Here is a 13,766-nt window from a genome sequence, read left to right on the forward strand (position 1 = left end):
ACCTTACATCAAGATTCCATTTCCTCCAGTCAGAATGGCAGGCACTAATGAATGAATAGCAGGGACAGGAGACGTGCTCAGTAGCCCAGGGGCTGTTCTTAACTGGCTGCTATTGTAGAGGCCCCAAGCTCCATCCCTAGAACCCACATGGCTGTTCACAACCATCTGTACCTCCAGTTCCGGGGGATTTGATGCCCTCTCTCATCCTCTAGAGGCACCCGGCACCCATGTAGTGTACATACAGACAGGCAGGCAAAACACTGATGTACATAAAATAAGTTATTAAAGAAGTAAAAAGAAAATAAAAAAAAAACAAATATCAAATGCTGGCAAACATGAGGACAAATGGGAACCATTATACACCCCTGGTGGGAATGTAAACTAATCCGTCCACTCTGGAAATCAGTATGAAGGTTTCTTCAGCACTCCATGGATGTCTGAACTCAAGTGCATACACCTACACATGCACATAAGAAATAAAACATACTTGAGCTTTCCGCCCTCATCAAGGAAACATCCTCTTGCCAGTGACGATAGTTGATGTAGAGACTCACAGTTGAGAATAGGTGGCCAGGGAGTTCTGAGCTCTAAACAGGACATTCATGTCAAACTTATTCCAAACTCGGGGCTCAGTGAAGATCACAGAGGCAGGAGAGAAGAGAATGTAAAAGCCAGCCCTGGAGAGAAGTCTCCAGGACATGACATAGCCCAAGCAGCTGTGGTTATCTGGATAAGACCTGGACAAGACTGGGCCTGTCACCTTTTTATCTTGGAGGACAGAAGGATCTATGAAACCCCGCCCCTCTCTCAGGACTATGGACAAGTTAATGGTGGCCGGGAGAAAGGGTGTGTTTTTGTTCAGTGGTATAGCCACTGATTAGCTGACCCAAATCCAGTAAACTGCCACTCATACCCACTCATTTGACTCCGTGGGCCATGTGTGTGAAAGAGACACAGAGAGAGAAAGTAATCTGAGGCATCACCAGTGTCTACCTGGTCTTGCAGCACCTAGGAGAGAACGTTTCCGCGGAGTGGCGGGCACATGGGGGTGAGATAAGGTACTAGGATCTGAGAAGGGCTAACACACATTGCATGTACATTTGGAAACTGTCAGAGATAGGACATGACATTTAAAAATATGCAGCTAAATAGTATAGCCCAGTGCCACACAGTCAGAGCCGGAAGCAGTATGACAGGCAAGTGCTGTGTATATTCGATCACAGGGAGGCCAGTGTGTGCAGACAGCATGGAGGGGAGAGATGTTTGTCTGTGAAACAGAAAACCCAGAGAAACCACAGAAACCATCAGTGGAGGGTGTGGATGCCCCAACAGTCAGCGTTTTATAACAGTTCCAGCGCAAGCCAGCTGCACCCCGAGATGCTCCAAGACCAGGTAGACACTCTCTGGTGATGCCAGCCTAGAGCCTCGGTTTACTTTCTCTATTGGTGCTGGAATAACTCACCTTAAAGATTAACAATCCTATAAACCAATACAGATGATAGAGCGAGGGCATTTTTATTCTTACTGAAAAAAAAACTGTTCTCCTAAAAGTGAGGTGTGAAGCCTGCTTTTTGTTTAAAGCAGTTTAACCGGGGCCTGCTTCTTTGGGTAGCCACATGCCAAGTTCCAATGATCTGAGAGGCAGAGTTTTGCCTTCTGAGTCACCACTGGGACTACTGAGGTGGAAGGAGCATGGGGTCCACTTCCAGTGTTGCTTGTGGGGCCCACGGTGGAGTGAAAGGCCTAGACGGTCTGTGATGGTTGGTGACTGCATAAGCCTACTGTGGGACACCCTTGACAATATGCGCGTTGAAAGCGTTTTTCACCCCCTTCGAGTTAGGTGGGGTGAGGTTTAGCATACTGACTACACTAGGCAAGCTTCTGTGGTAGAATGTCAAGGACCCTCCTCGTCCGACATCCGATGTGACAAGAGGCACACCCTCTGGGCCCTAGCTTATTACAGCCGGAGTTCAGGGGCACGGTGGTTTAGTTGACTTAAACTGGGAAATACTCTGTACCCCACCACCCCCAGAGCTTTTAATGTCTTCCCTTGAATACGTTTTGTGTTTCCCTCTGATCAGGCTCTGTAAGAGTGGCTGTCCACTGCCCTGCTTTGCTGTGTCTTGTATTGATTTTGAGAAGAGAGTGATAGAGGATAGCCACATGCAAACTTCCGCTTTTATTTTGAGTACTGTCAAGGATGTTGTCCACAGGACCCTTAGTGTAAGGCCCCACTTGAAGTTTGTTTCGTCCTCTTCATACAGTCAATGGTCAAAAAAAAAAAAATCAGTGTCCACTCTCATAATAGGTTAAACATTTAAACTGAAACTATAAAACTGTTAGAAGAAAGTGGGAGAACATCGTGGTCTTTGCCGTGCTTGCTGGGAGGTGACATCAGCAGCCCAAGCAACTTACAAGCCGTCAGATCTTCACTTAACTCTGACATAAGACTCAGAGGAGAGGGCAGTGAGCTTTGAAAAGCTGAACAAGAGCCGAGTTCAAACCAAAAACGATGTCAAAGGAAACAATCACCAAAATGCAAAGGTCACAGGCTATGAACCATATATATATCATACTTCATAAAGGCCTAGAACCAAATTAGACATGCAACTCAGTAGAAAATAAATTATCTAATTATCAAGTTGGTGAGGGACATGGGTGGGCATTCTTTTCTAAAAAAGACACAGATGTATGAAAGACGTTCAACAGCACAGGGGCCCCAGGGCCTGTTAGAACAACGGTGTGAAGCTAGCCCACTCTTGTTAGGGTGCCATCGCTCTTTTTCAAGTGTTTCTCAGATTATAAAGAAAATGGAGCTCATGTACATGATTAATGAGAACAGAAAGGGCATGGAGATTTCTAAAAATGCAATAAATAAAATAAAAAGCCTGAAAGTTAAAGTAATGACAATTACTGTCTAACTTATGGAAATATATCCAGAATTAAAATTAGGATATGAGGAGAGATCTGTACTACAGTGTTCTTTCCTACATGATTTCTAATATATATATATATATATATATTAGAAATATATATTTATGCTGTATAAATAATGTAATATGCAAACATTATGATTTGAGTTTCCTGATAATCTAGGAAAAAAGGAAAACAAGACGATTCACTTATGTGGTTGGAATTATAAAATGCTAACCAATACCTATTTCTTCCTCATTGTAGCATTTCATGTTTTGCCACGGAGTGGCTTCACCCATGTGATCAATTTCCCCCTGGTCAATGGGATGGGAATGGACTTGATAGGAAACCACAGGATATACTTTTAGCATAATGAATATGCACCGAGCCCAAGATGTGATCGAAGAAGCTGGAAGTGACACTTGGAACCCAGGAAGCCAGTGTCCTTTGACAGGTCGCCTCCACTGGTCCTGGGCGGCCATTGCTGGAGCTCTCACGCAGCACAGAGTATGCTCTGACAGTTTAGCGATTGGTACTTTAAAGTGGAGCTGTGTAGTGAGAACAGGAACCCTAAAGCGTGCAGCAGTGCTTCAGTGGTGAGGCAGCGGACATTGAAGCTGATGGTGTTGAGGCTCGTAGAGGAACTAATGCTTTCCGTGCCATGGTACACACTGGATGAGGCAGTCACCAGCAACAGATGACGTCATTCCCAATCTCTGCAGCACCTGGTAAGAAGTGATAGCCTCTGCCTGCCACACGAGTTACTGCTGGAGAGAATGCACCAAGTGGCAGTTTGGTGACTCGTCACCTGTGTGTGCCTGGTCCGTCATATGTCATAGTTCTTGCCAAGGCTGATGTCAGGAAGCCTTTCTCCTAGGCTTCCCTTTAAGGAGCCTTGTAGAGTCCTTAGCACCTTTGCTGGAGATCAGTCAGTTCAATCCTACACTTATGGGGTTATTTCCTGGGCTTTCCAATCTGGTCTATTCACGTCGGTGTGGCTTTTGTACCATCCTGTCTGCTTTACACAGTTGCAGCTCGAGACCAGCAGGAAGTGTGTTGCCTTTGGCCCTGATGCCCTCTTGTGATTGCTTGGGCCATTTAATCTCCGTGGTCGTCGCACATAAACTGCAGGATTGATTTTTTATGTTTCTGTATTTACAATGTTTTAGTAGACATCCTTCCTATAATCTTGGGATTAGACTTTGATTTTCCTCAGTTCTGTGTGCGTGTATACTTCACGAAGATGACTCGGATCCCTTCCGGAAAGGGCTACGGTCTAAGCATATGAATGTGAGTTATGAAGTTCTAATAGGATACTCCTAAGGAGCATTTGGCTGCTTTGGTTCCCCTTCTAGGTTAAAAACAAAGTTAGTCATCTTCACTATACTGGTTTTGAATTTCATTGAATCTGCAGGGTGGTAGCTACTTAGCACGTCACTGGACGCTGATGATTTGTGCTATATTGAACTGTGAGTTCTTTGAGGGGCAGTAATTATTTAAAACCTTAGTCAATCACTGTGTGGTGAGAATGAACTAAACATGTGGATCTTACTATAAGAGGTGTTAAGCACAGATGGTTCTGAGGAATCCTGACAGCACACCAGTGAATGTCTATTCCTGCAGGTACCAGGCTCGGGAACAGGTACAAAGTGGCCAGTATGGGAGCTGTCAGCAGCTGGACAGCTTTTGAGGCACAATGGAGAATGGAATGTGAAAAGAAGGAGGCTTGAGTTTCTCCAGCTTTTATCTCTCGTGTCTCTGCACCAACTACCATCACAAGGGCTTCCTGTCAGTGGATTAGCACATTTAAAACAAAGGCCACTTGTCAGTGTGCAGAAGTCCAACAACTTTCAGCTGGCCTTTCTGTTGTAGTAATATACTTGAAAGTCAAGCGAAGGAGGGAAGACTTCTCCGAGCTTGTAGCTCAGGCTGTGGTCCCTTGGCCCCATCACTGTGGACTTGGGTTAAGGCAGAACATCAGAGTGGACAGGGCGTGGTGAGGTAAATAGACACAGTCATCACACAGCAGCCAGGCACAGAACAGGAAACACAAGGCTCAAGAACAAGACACTCCTTAAGGAGATGTCTCAATGGTCTCCTTCTTCAAACCATGTCCTGTGCTTTTGAGTGACCCCCTTCAGGTATGAGCACCATGGTGAACTACTCCATTAATGAGGTTAGAACTTTTATCATCCAATCACCTCTCCAAGTTAATTGCTTTTTACCACTGGTGCCTTACCACCCTTTACTAGGGTGGGGGTGGGGGTCCCCACAAACCTGGAAAGTCAATGTAACTCTATCAGGGGGTTCATGGACCTCGTCTCAACTGATCCTCCAAAAATTCTGTCAAGTGAGTTGCGTGTTGGCAGGGCTGAGGTTTTAACTCAGATCCCCATCCCCCAAAGTCTTCATTCCATTGGAATCATTCTTTCCGACTTTATACCATTTCATGAGGAGTTGGTCTGCTTAGAAAAACAGAGTTTGAGGATGTTTTTAACTGCAGAGATGGAAAGAATTTAGATGAATAATCCTGTAACATTTTTTCACGTGAAACCACTACGAATGTTTTATTCTCCAGGCTGAGAAGGAAACGTCTCTTGGGTGATAGTGCCAGGTACCTGCTTAGGCTGATCTCTCTGCATCCTGAACTTCCCTCCTTCCTTTGGACATTGTGTTTACTCTTTTCGAATGTTTTCTGTCTTCCAGATTGAAATGTGTGTGTCCAGTACAGCTTTCCAGCAGTAAACGCCATGCATGATTTGCTCAGCCCATCTCAATCATCTGAACAATGGGTGTGTGCTTCTGGTTCGAGGTCACAGCAAAGCTATTGATCATGGCCAGTCCCAAACTCAGTGGGCTCCTTTCCGTCCTCCCATCCTCAGTTGTCCTGGGGCACCAGACAAGGTTGGTCACTGCCTTCCCATCATTGGTCTTCATGAAGCTGGCCTTGAACCCACAATCTTCTTTCCTTGATCCCCCTGGGTACTAGGGCTACAGGTTGACACCATACATGGCTGTTTATCTGTATTCGACCCCCACCTCAGCCCGTCTCTACAGCATTTCATATCTGTCTTTATGTTTCCATATAGATAACCATAGCAGCTGAAGTGAAACTTCTTGCCATTCTTTTCCCTCCCTACCATGTTTCCTCTACTGTCTCTCAGGCTGACTGGAGACTCCATCATCCATCTAGTCCCTTCCCATCAGCCTCTTAAACTCACAGTCTCCAGAGAAGACGCACTTCTCTTACCGTTCCTTCCATCTCTCTTCCTTCAGGTTTCACCTGCTTCAGCTCGTACATCTACCTTCCTCTCCTGTGGCCAGGACTGTTTACATTTAGGTCATTTTTAGCTCTGCCTGAAGTGGGCCACTGCTCCCACATTTCCTTCGCATCTAAGCAACTGCTCTTTCTAGAGCATGGGGGAATTCCTTCCTTAAACTCTCAATGACTAAACAGCTCCCAAATTCAACCCACACATTAAAATTATTTTTCATGTATATTTGTATATGAGAGCTCTGTCTTCGTGCACACCAGAAGAGGGAATCTAATCCCATTACAGACAAGTTGTGAGCCACCACATGGTTTCTGGGAATTGAACTCAGGACCTCTGGACGACCAGTCAAGGGCTCTTACCTGCTGAGCTATCTGTTCAGCTCCAGGAGTCCAATCTTTTACACAGGGAACGGAAGGCTTCAGGAGGCAGAGACGTATTTATGGGTACTCAACACCATCCTCTGCTGCTCTGCAATTCACTTGTCTTCTTCCCAGTTCTCTTGTTCCTATGTCCTTCTCTGCCTCGCACTCTCCCTTATCCAACGCTGCCCCTGATTCTGTATAACCGTCACCATTCAGTCACTATGTTTCTCAATTCCCTGCCTTTGAGGTTGAGTACTAGAGAGCAAAGGAACAGCTATGTTTGCCAGGGAAATACACACAGGCTGACAAGGTAAGGAAGAACCTGTTTGGTGATGCTACCCTTGACGCCCAAGGAGCAGATGGCCTACCTCTCTTCTGTACTTCATAGATGCGCTCTCCCCTTTACCCATTTGTCTCTCCTTTCGTGTGGCAATGTGTTCTGTCCCTGTGCTGAGCACAATACTAGTGCTTTGTAGGCCTCAGTGAAGTGCTGAATTGGATTGAATCAGAGTGGCCTACAGCCACTAAGATCATTAATGGAAAGAGGCTGGTTTAAGAGAGGTAACATCCATGCTCAGGAAGACCTCCCGATCTCGTTAGCATCCTATCTCAACCTAACCTGCCAACTGGCTCCGACCTTCCAAATATTAACACTGCACACCAGCATGTGTGAGCTGAGCTTATATGCACACCGAGTATCAATGCGGCATATGGGCGTGTCATCTATGGAAACAAACCCCAGTTCGAATTTACAGTCCTGTTAAACCTCCTGGGTGCGTCTCGAATCAAACCCAGATTTTTCTGGCATTTAACTGTTCATTTTCTTGTGGAAAAACACATCTTCCTGTGGTTAAGAAGAAAGATTTTACAGAGATTATTCCAAAGTTTAGCTGGTCCCTTCAGCATCAGCTAGCTCTTGAAATACAGGGCTTTAATAGTACCAGTGTAAATGAATCAAAAACATGTGAGTTGATAGCACCCCTCTGAAGCCTCGGGCTGTTTCAACGTTTACAAGAGACATTTGAGGAAAACATAGTTGGGGTTCTATCGGGTTCCAAGTGCAGGATATTTTTTAAAGCGCCCACGAGCTCCGAGTGTGACTTTGCATGCCCCTTGGACCATCGCTTCACTAGCGTTTGCATGAAGGAACGCCTGAGTTAACTGGAGTAGTGAGAGAGTTGAAGCCCAGGAGACCGGAGGTCCTGTTAAAGCACCAGGCTGCCACTGTGTAGGTTAGCATTCCATTGCAGTGTCAAAACCAGCTTTAAGGGGGAAGGGTTCATTTTAGCTCGTGGTTTAGTCAAAGGACTCACAGCCTTGGACTTAGGGATCCATGGCAAGGCAGGGAGTGTACAATGCAGAAAATTGCTGTCAGAGGGTGAGTATATTGTGTGCCCTGTGGAAGCATCACTTGTCAATAGAAGGAAAAAAGACTGTGACCTTTATCAGCGAGTATATACCCTGCATGTCTCTCTGGGTCTGGGTTACCTCATTCAGGATGATGTTTTCTAGTTCTATCCATTTGCCTTCAGAATTCATGATGTCCTCATTTTAAATAGATGTGTAAGTGAACCACATTTTCTGTATCCATTTCTCCCTCAAGGGACATCTGGGTTGTTTCCATTTTCTGCATATAATGAACAAAGCTGCTAGGAACACAGTGGAGCATGTGTCCCCGTGTCCCCGTGTCCCCGTGTCCCTGTGATACAGTGGAGCATCTTTTGGGTATATGCCCAGTAGTGATACAGCTGGGATTTCAGGTAGAACTATTTCCAATTTTCTGAGGAACCTCCAGACTGATTTCCAGAGTGGTTGTACCAGTCTGCAATCCCACCAACAATGAAGGAGTGTTCCTCTTTCTCCACATCCTCGCCAGCATCTGCTGTCACCTGAGTTTTTGATCTTGGCAATTCTGACTGGCGTGAGGCGGAATCTCATGGTTCTTTTGATTTGCATTTCCCTGATGACTAAGGATGTTGAACATTTCTTTAAATGCTTCTTGGCCATTTGAGATTCCTCTATTGAGAATTTTCTGTTTAGCTCCCAATTTTTAAATTGGGTTATTTGATTTTTTGGAGGTTAACTCCTTGAGTTCTTTATATATTTTGGATATTATTTGGATATTAGCCCCCTATCAGATGTAGGGTTACTGAAGGTTTTTTTCTTCCCAATCTTTAGATTGCCGATTTGTCTTATTGGTAGTGTCTTTTGCCTTACAGAAACTTTTCAGTTTCATGAGGTCCCATTTGTCAATGGTTGATCTTAGAGCCTGAGGCATTAGTGTTCTGTTCAAGGCTCTTTCCCACTTTCTCTTCTATTAGATTCAGTGTATCTAGTTTTATGTTGAGGTCCTTGATCCATTTGGATTTGAGCTTTATGTAAGGTGATAAATATGGATCTATTTTCATTCTTCTACATACAGATTGCCAGTTAGATCAGCACCATTTGTTGAAGTGCTTTCTTTTTTCCCACTATATGTTTTTGGCTTCTTTGTCAAATTAGCCAAAAAGTACTGAATACCAGGATACAACCCACAGACCATAAGAAGTTTAACAAGAAGGAAGGCCCAAGTGAAGATGCTTTAATCCCATTAAGAAAGGGAAACAAAATAATCTTGGGAATCAGAGGGAGGGAGGAACCTGGATAGGAGAAAGGGGGGAGGGGAAAAGAGGAACAGGATCAGGTATGGGTGAGGGCAGGATAGAAGCCCAGAGAGCATGTGCTTACAGACTGGAGCCTGGCATGGCTGTCCTCTAAGAGGCCCTACCAGCAGTTGACTGAGACAGAAGCAGATACTTACACCCAATCACTGGAATGAAGCCAGGGACCCTATGGAGAAATTAGGGGAAGGACTGAAGGAGCTGAAGGGGAGAGCAAGCCCATAGGAAGACCAGCAGTCTGAACTAACCCAGACCCCCCCAGGGAGCTCCCAGAGATTGAGCCACCAACCAGGAGCATACATGGGCTGGTCCGAGGCCCCTGGCACATATATAGCAGAGGATTGCCTGGTTGGCTTCAGTGGGAGAGGGTGCGTCTAATCCTGGAGAGAGTTGAGACTCAGGAAAGGGGATGGGGTGGGGCGCACCTTTTTAGAGGCAAGGGGGAGGGGAAGTGGGATGAGGAAGTGGGAGAAGAGGCAATGGATAAAATGTAAATAAAATAATTAAATAAATTCCAAAATAAAGAAAGCCTGAGGTCTATAGGAAAGGATAGAATAGAAGGTGGGACATCAAGTGGGTGGGGGAGAGAGTGAGAGGGGGAGAGGGAGAGAGGGAAAGAGGGAGGGAGAGAGAGAGGGGGAGAGGGGAGGAGTGAGAGGGGAGAGAGGAAAAAGCAGAGGGAGGGAGGGTGAGAGGGGAAGAGGGAGAGAGGGGGAGAGAGGGAGGGAGAGGGAAGGAGAGAGAGGCGGGGGGTGGGGGTGGGGATTGTGGGAGTCAGGCACAAAGCTGAGTAGCCATGCAGATGTAGAAGAGTATAAATGGATTAATGTGAGTTACGACCCAGCCAGGAAACGAGTCAAAGCCTACGGCTTAGACATTTTTAAATAAATAATAAAGCCTCTGAGTCATTCCTCAGAAACTGGGGTGCGGGTAGGGTAGCCTGCGGTTACAGGCAGGGAGCAAAAAGGAAGGAGAGGGACAATATGGTCTGCAAGTACCCTTGGTGTCCTAACTTCTTCCCACTGACCAGCCACATCCTAGAATTGTCATCATCTAGAGAGCAAGTCTTCAATGCAGGAGGTTTGGAAGCCTGGAATGGCAGTCAGGAGGCAAACTAAGCCTCCAGGGTTCGCTTCTGATCCAGCAGCGAACACGGGGAGGCTTTCTGGTTGTTGCCATGGCAGTCATTAGACGGCTGGTGGAGTGTCTCCGTGGTGGATAGCGGGAGTATCAGATGTGATGGAGGCTAGGGTGCTTGAATGCAGAGAAAGCCATGCAGGGGTCCTACCTATCCCTTTAATGGAAAGTGTTGCTCGTTATGAAGCTACAGACTTGTTTGGCAGGAGTTGAGTGCCAGCTGGGAGGAAGAGGGTAACTGCAGGTCAAGATGATCTAGTGGGATTAGTTAGTTTGTATAAACACAGTCGGACTCCAGCAGTTTCAGTCAGGCTGCACACAAAGAAGTAGAGAAGCAGCCACCCGGTTTCACTATTACAGACTGTTTATTTGTGCGAGATCCCTAGAAGTCTGTTAACCCAGGAGACAGTTATCTCTGGGAACGCATGGAACTCTCTTGGCTATGCTTATTTTAAAGGCAGATTACACGAAGCCTCTGAGAAAACAGCACAGACAATAATTCCACCTCAAAACCTAATCTGATGCACGGACGGTCAGTCTGCTGAACGAACTTTCCCACCATGAATGTAAGTTGATTTTGTTTCTTTATTTTTCCCCCCAAAGGTTCTGACCTACTAAGTGTCCTTAATGTGGCTCACACCTTTAAGGAAGCAAGAGGCTCACTCATTTGGATAGTCCCAACCTGCTCCTTTTGCATTCTGACATAGCTGATGAGTCCCGTAAATGACATTTCCTCAGAATATGGGTCAATAAACATTTATTGAGTACTTCCTGGGGGCCAGGGCCTGGTTACATGGATAATATTTACAGATAGCAGGAAAAGTCATGGAAGATATTCAAGAAAATTGTAGTCTGCATCTGGAGAGGAGGAGGGGAGACAGAGAGACAGATATATTAACAAGTCATAAATAAGTAACTAGATAAGTGCTAAACATTGAGGACAAAGTACTAGGTTAGGTTCAAACTCCACTGGGCAGGAAATAGCTCACTGGGAGATGAGGAAAGCTTGCATATGAGGCTTTCGAAGTAGGGCTTAAAGATGGGTCAGAGTTTAATAGGTGGTCAGCATTCACAGAGCCTAGGGAAGAACACGAGATCAGAGCCATCAGCAGAATAAGGAACGTGTCTGAGTGGATTGATAGACTTAACTTTTGACTGGACCCTTTGTGTCTCCATAAAGAATGTAGTTTGCTGTGTCCTGCATTCCTGCAAGCCTCTGCGTCCTGTTTTTTGGTTTTTTGTTTTTTGTTTTGTCTTGGCTTCACTATTTGGTCAAGTCTTCATCCCCATCTTTCACACCTTGGCCTTATGGGAGATTCAGGAAAGAGCTGGAGAGGGCCAGCTGTTTCTTGCTGTCTCAAAGCACTTTCTCCAAGGCACACGTTAATGCGGCTTCTGTGTCCTCATTGCACAGCCTTGGGAAGAAGGTGGTAGGGATGGACCCACTGGAGAGGAAGCCTTTGGTTTTTAAAAGCCATCTAGACTGGCAGTTGTTCAGCCTTGCCTCAACTACAAAGTCAGTGAACGTCCTGCAACATACGCTCGGGTGTGGACGTCGGGTTCCTAATAGAAACTGGAACTTGTATCACATAGCAGCTGGTGGTGACATCACACAGGGCCTTCCTCTGAGGACGGCATCACACAGGGCCGCCTTCTGACAAGCTCCCTTTCTAGGGCAGTACCAAAAGCAGGTTCACTTCTCCTGAGGACAATTTAGGGGATGCATGGCTATTCTAAAATCTGCAGCTGTCTGTTACAGAGATGTGTGCGTAGTGGGGGCATGACTGTAGATGTTCCTAACACAAATGTCTCCTGAAGACAAGAATTCCTAAACTGTAACTCCAAAAACCGATGGTGTTTGAATGAAATGTTCCTATGTCTCTTTACTATTTAGCCGCTGTGATTTCACTGGCAGGACACGGAACAGAAATGGTAGTCTAGTTATCGTTTTGATTTCCTAGGCTTTCATCTCGGTAAAAACAAGAAATAGGGCCTCCAGGGATGACTCAACGTTTAAGAGCACAGACTGCTCTTGTGGAAGACCTGGGTTCAGTTTCTAACATCTACATAGCAGTTGACAACCACCTGTAACTCCAGTGCCAGGGGATTGGACACCTTCTTCTGAATCCACACACCAAGCACTCAGTGTGGCACCCATGTATTCGTGCACACAAATAGGCAAAATGTTCATCTGTATAAAATAAAAAACATTCAATGCACTAGGGGTAATTCTAACTCGTGCTGCCATTCAGTGTACCCCCTCTATCTTGAAAAATAAAAACCAGGCTAGAACTATATTTTGCACACCCAGAAAAGTCTTCCAAACATACAAAGATTCCTGGTGATCAAAGACAAAAGGCACCACCTTGGGTCTGCAGGTGGTGGGCGGAAGCCATCACAGGTGGACCCTTCCTTCCACCCATTGAAGACACTCACTTCAACCTTTGTGCTTGAGACATGGAAGACGCTACTCACTGCTGTACTTGGTACTTGAATTGCTCAGAGCTATATCCAGAGTGCCCAGCACTGATGTCACCAATGAACACACTTCCAACGGATACTCTACTGAATTCTCCACTCTAGCCCCGGAAACCAAAGGAATCAATGATTAAACATTAAACAATTAAACAAGACACCAGACTAAATCTTAATACTTATTTGAAAATTAGAGACATAATTTCTTATATTCTTTTGTTATCTTGTTGTTTGTTAAGGATATTGGAATGTAGGGGTGTGTGTGTGTGTGTGGTGTTTGTCTGTCTGTCTGTCTGTGAATTTAACATTCTGTTCGTCATGGCACAAGCAAGTACCATTAGTTGTCCACTGAGGCAGACTGAGAAGGGTTGATCATTTGCTGGTCTCGAAGCAGCCCCCACAAAGGCTAATATAGGTTCCAGGAAACAAGCGTAACCTTAGAAGTAGAGTGGGTGAGATTGGAGTCCAGGCACTCTGTCTCCAGCTTCGGAATTATGCTACCCCGCATTTGCACAGGAGACGGTGCCAAGGGAAGGAGTCATGGTCTCTGCTGACAGCCATTTGCCCGACTTATTTCCACCAAAATAAGATCTGGCAGAGATGGCATGAGAATCACGTGGCCCTTCAATCTTTAATCATGCATTTAGTGCAGATCTAGAGAGACTGATCTAATGGCAGAAACTATGAGTTTCTTCATTTTAAACCACATGCCCTTCCCCTTGCCCCATGATCCACCCAGCTCCTCCCGTCAGACTCTTGGGGACATTATCACTGTACCCAAGGACGGGTACTGGTGGGGCAGCCTCTTCAATATAATTCTCCTCTCCTCTCCTCTCCTCTCCTCTCCTCTCCTCTCCTCTCCTCTCCTCTCCTCTCCTCTCCTCTCCTCTCCTCTCCTCTCCCCCCTTCCCTCCCCTCCCCTCCCCTCTCTTCCTCTCCCCTCC

At 45.8% G+C, this 13,766-nt stretch overlaps 2 long non-coding RNA genes across 7 annotated transcripts in view; one reads left to right on the forward strand and one right to left on the reverse strand.

Annotated features, from left to right (window-relative positions):
* Positions 1–13,766, reverse strand: part of LOC102555236 (uncharacterized) — a 119,772-nt gene that overhangs the window by 81,426 nt on the left and 24,580 nt on the right. The window contains exon 3 of one of the 5 annotated variants that reach the window (XR_010060911.1): positions 11,088–12,926. The exons of the other annotated variants lie outside the window; for them this stretch is intronic. This is a non-coding gene — a long non-coding RNA (uncharacterized LOC102555236). Of the gene's footprint in view, positions 1–11,087; positions 12,927–13,766 lie in introns of those variants that run through there. 5 annotated transcript variants of the gene reach the window in all.
* Positions 1,261–12,445, forward strand: LOC102555144 (uncharacterized). 2 transcript variants are annotated; one of them, XR_010060912.1, is made up of 4 exons: positions 1,261–1,392; positions 5,620–5,817; positions 10,805–10,913; positions 12,309–12,445. It is a non-coding gene; the product is annotated as an uncharacterized LOC102555144 (long non-coding RNA). The 2 variants fall into 2 exon arrangements; XR_010060913.1 differs by lacking the exon at positions 1,261–1,392 and adding an exon at positions 3,478–3,641.

The sequence above is a fragment of the Rattus norvegicus genome, chromosome 20, assembly GCF_036323735.1.
Source record: "Rattus norvegicus strain BN/NHsdMcwi chromosome 20, GRCr8, whole genome shotgun sequence".
Taxonomy (NCBI): Eukaryota; Metazoa; Chordata; class Mammalia; order Rodentia; family Muridae; genus Rattus; species Rattus norvegicus.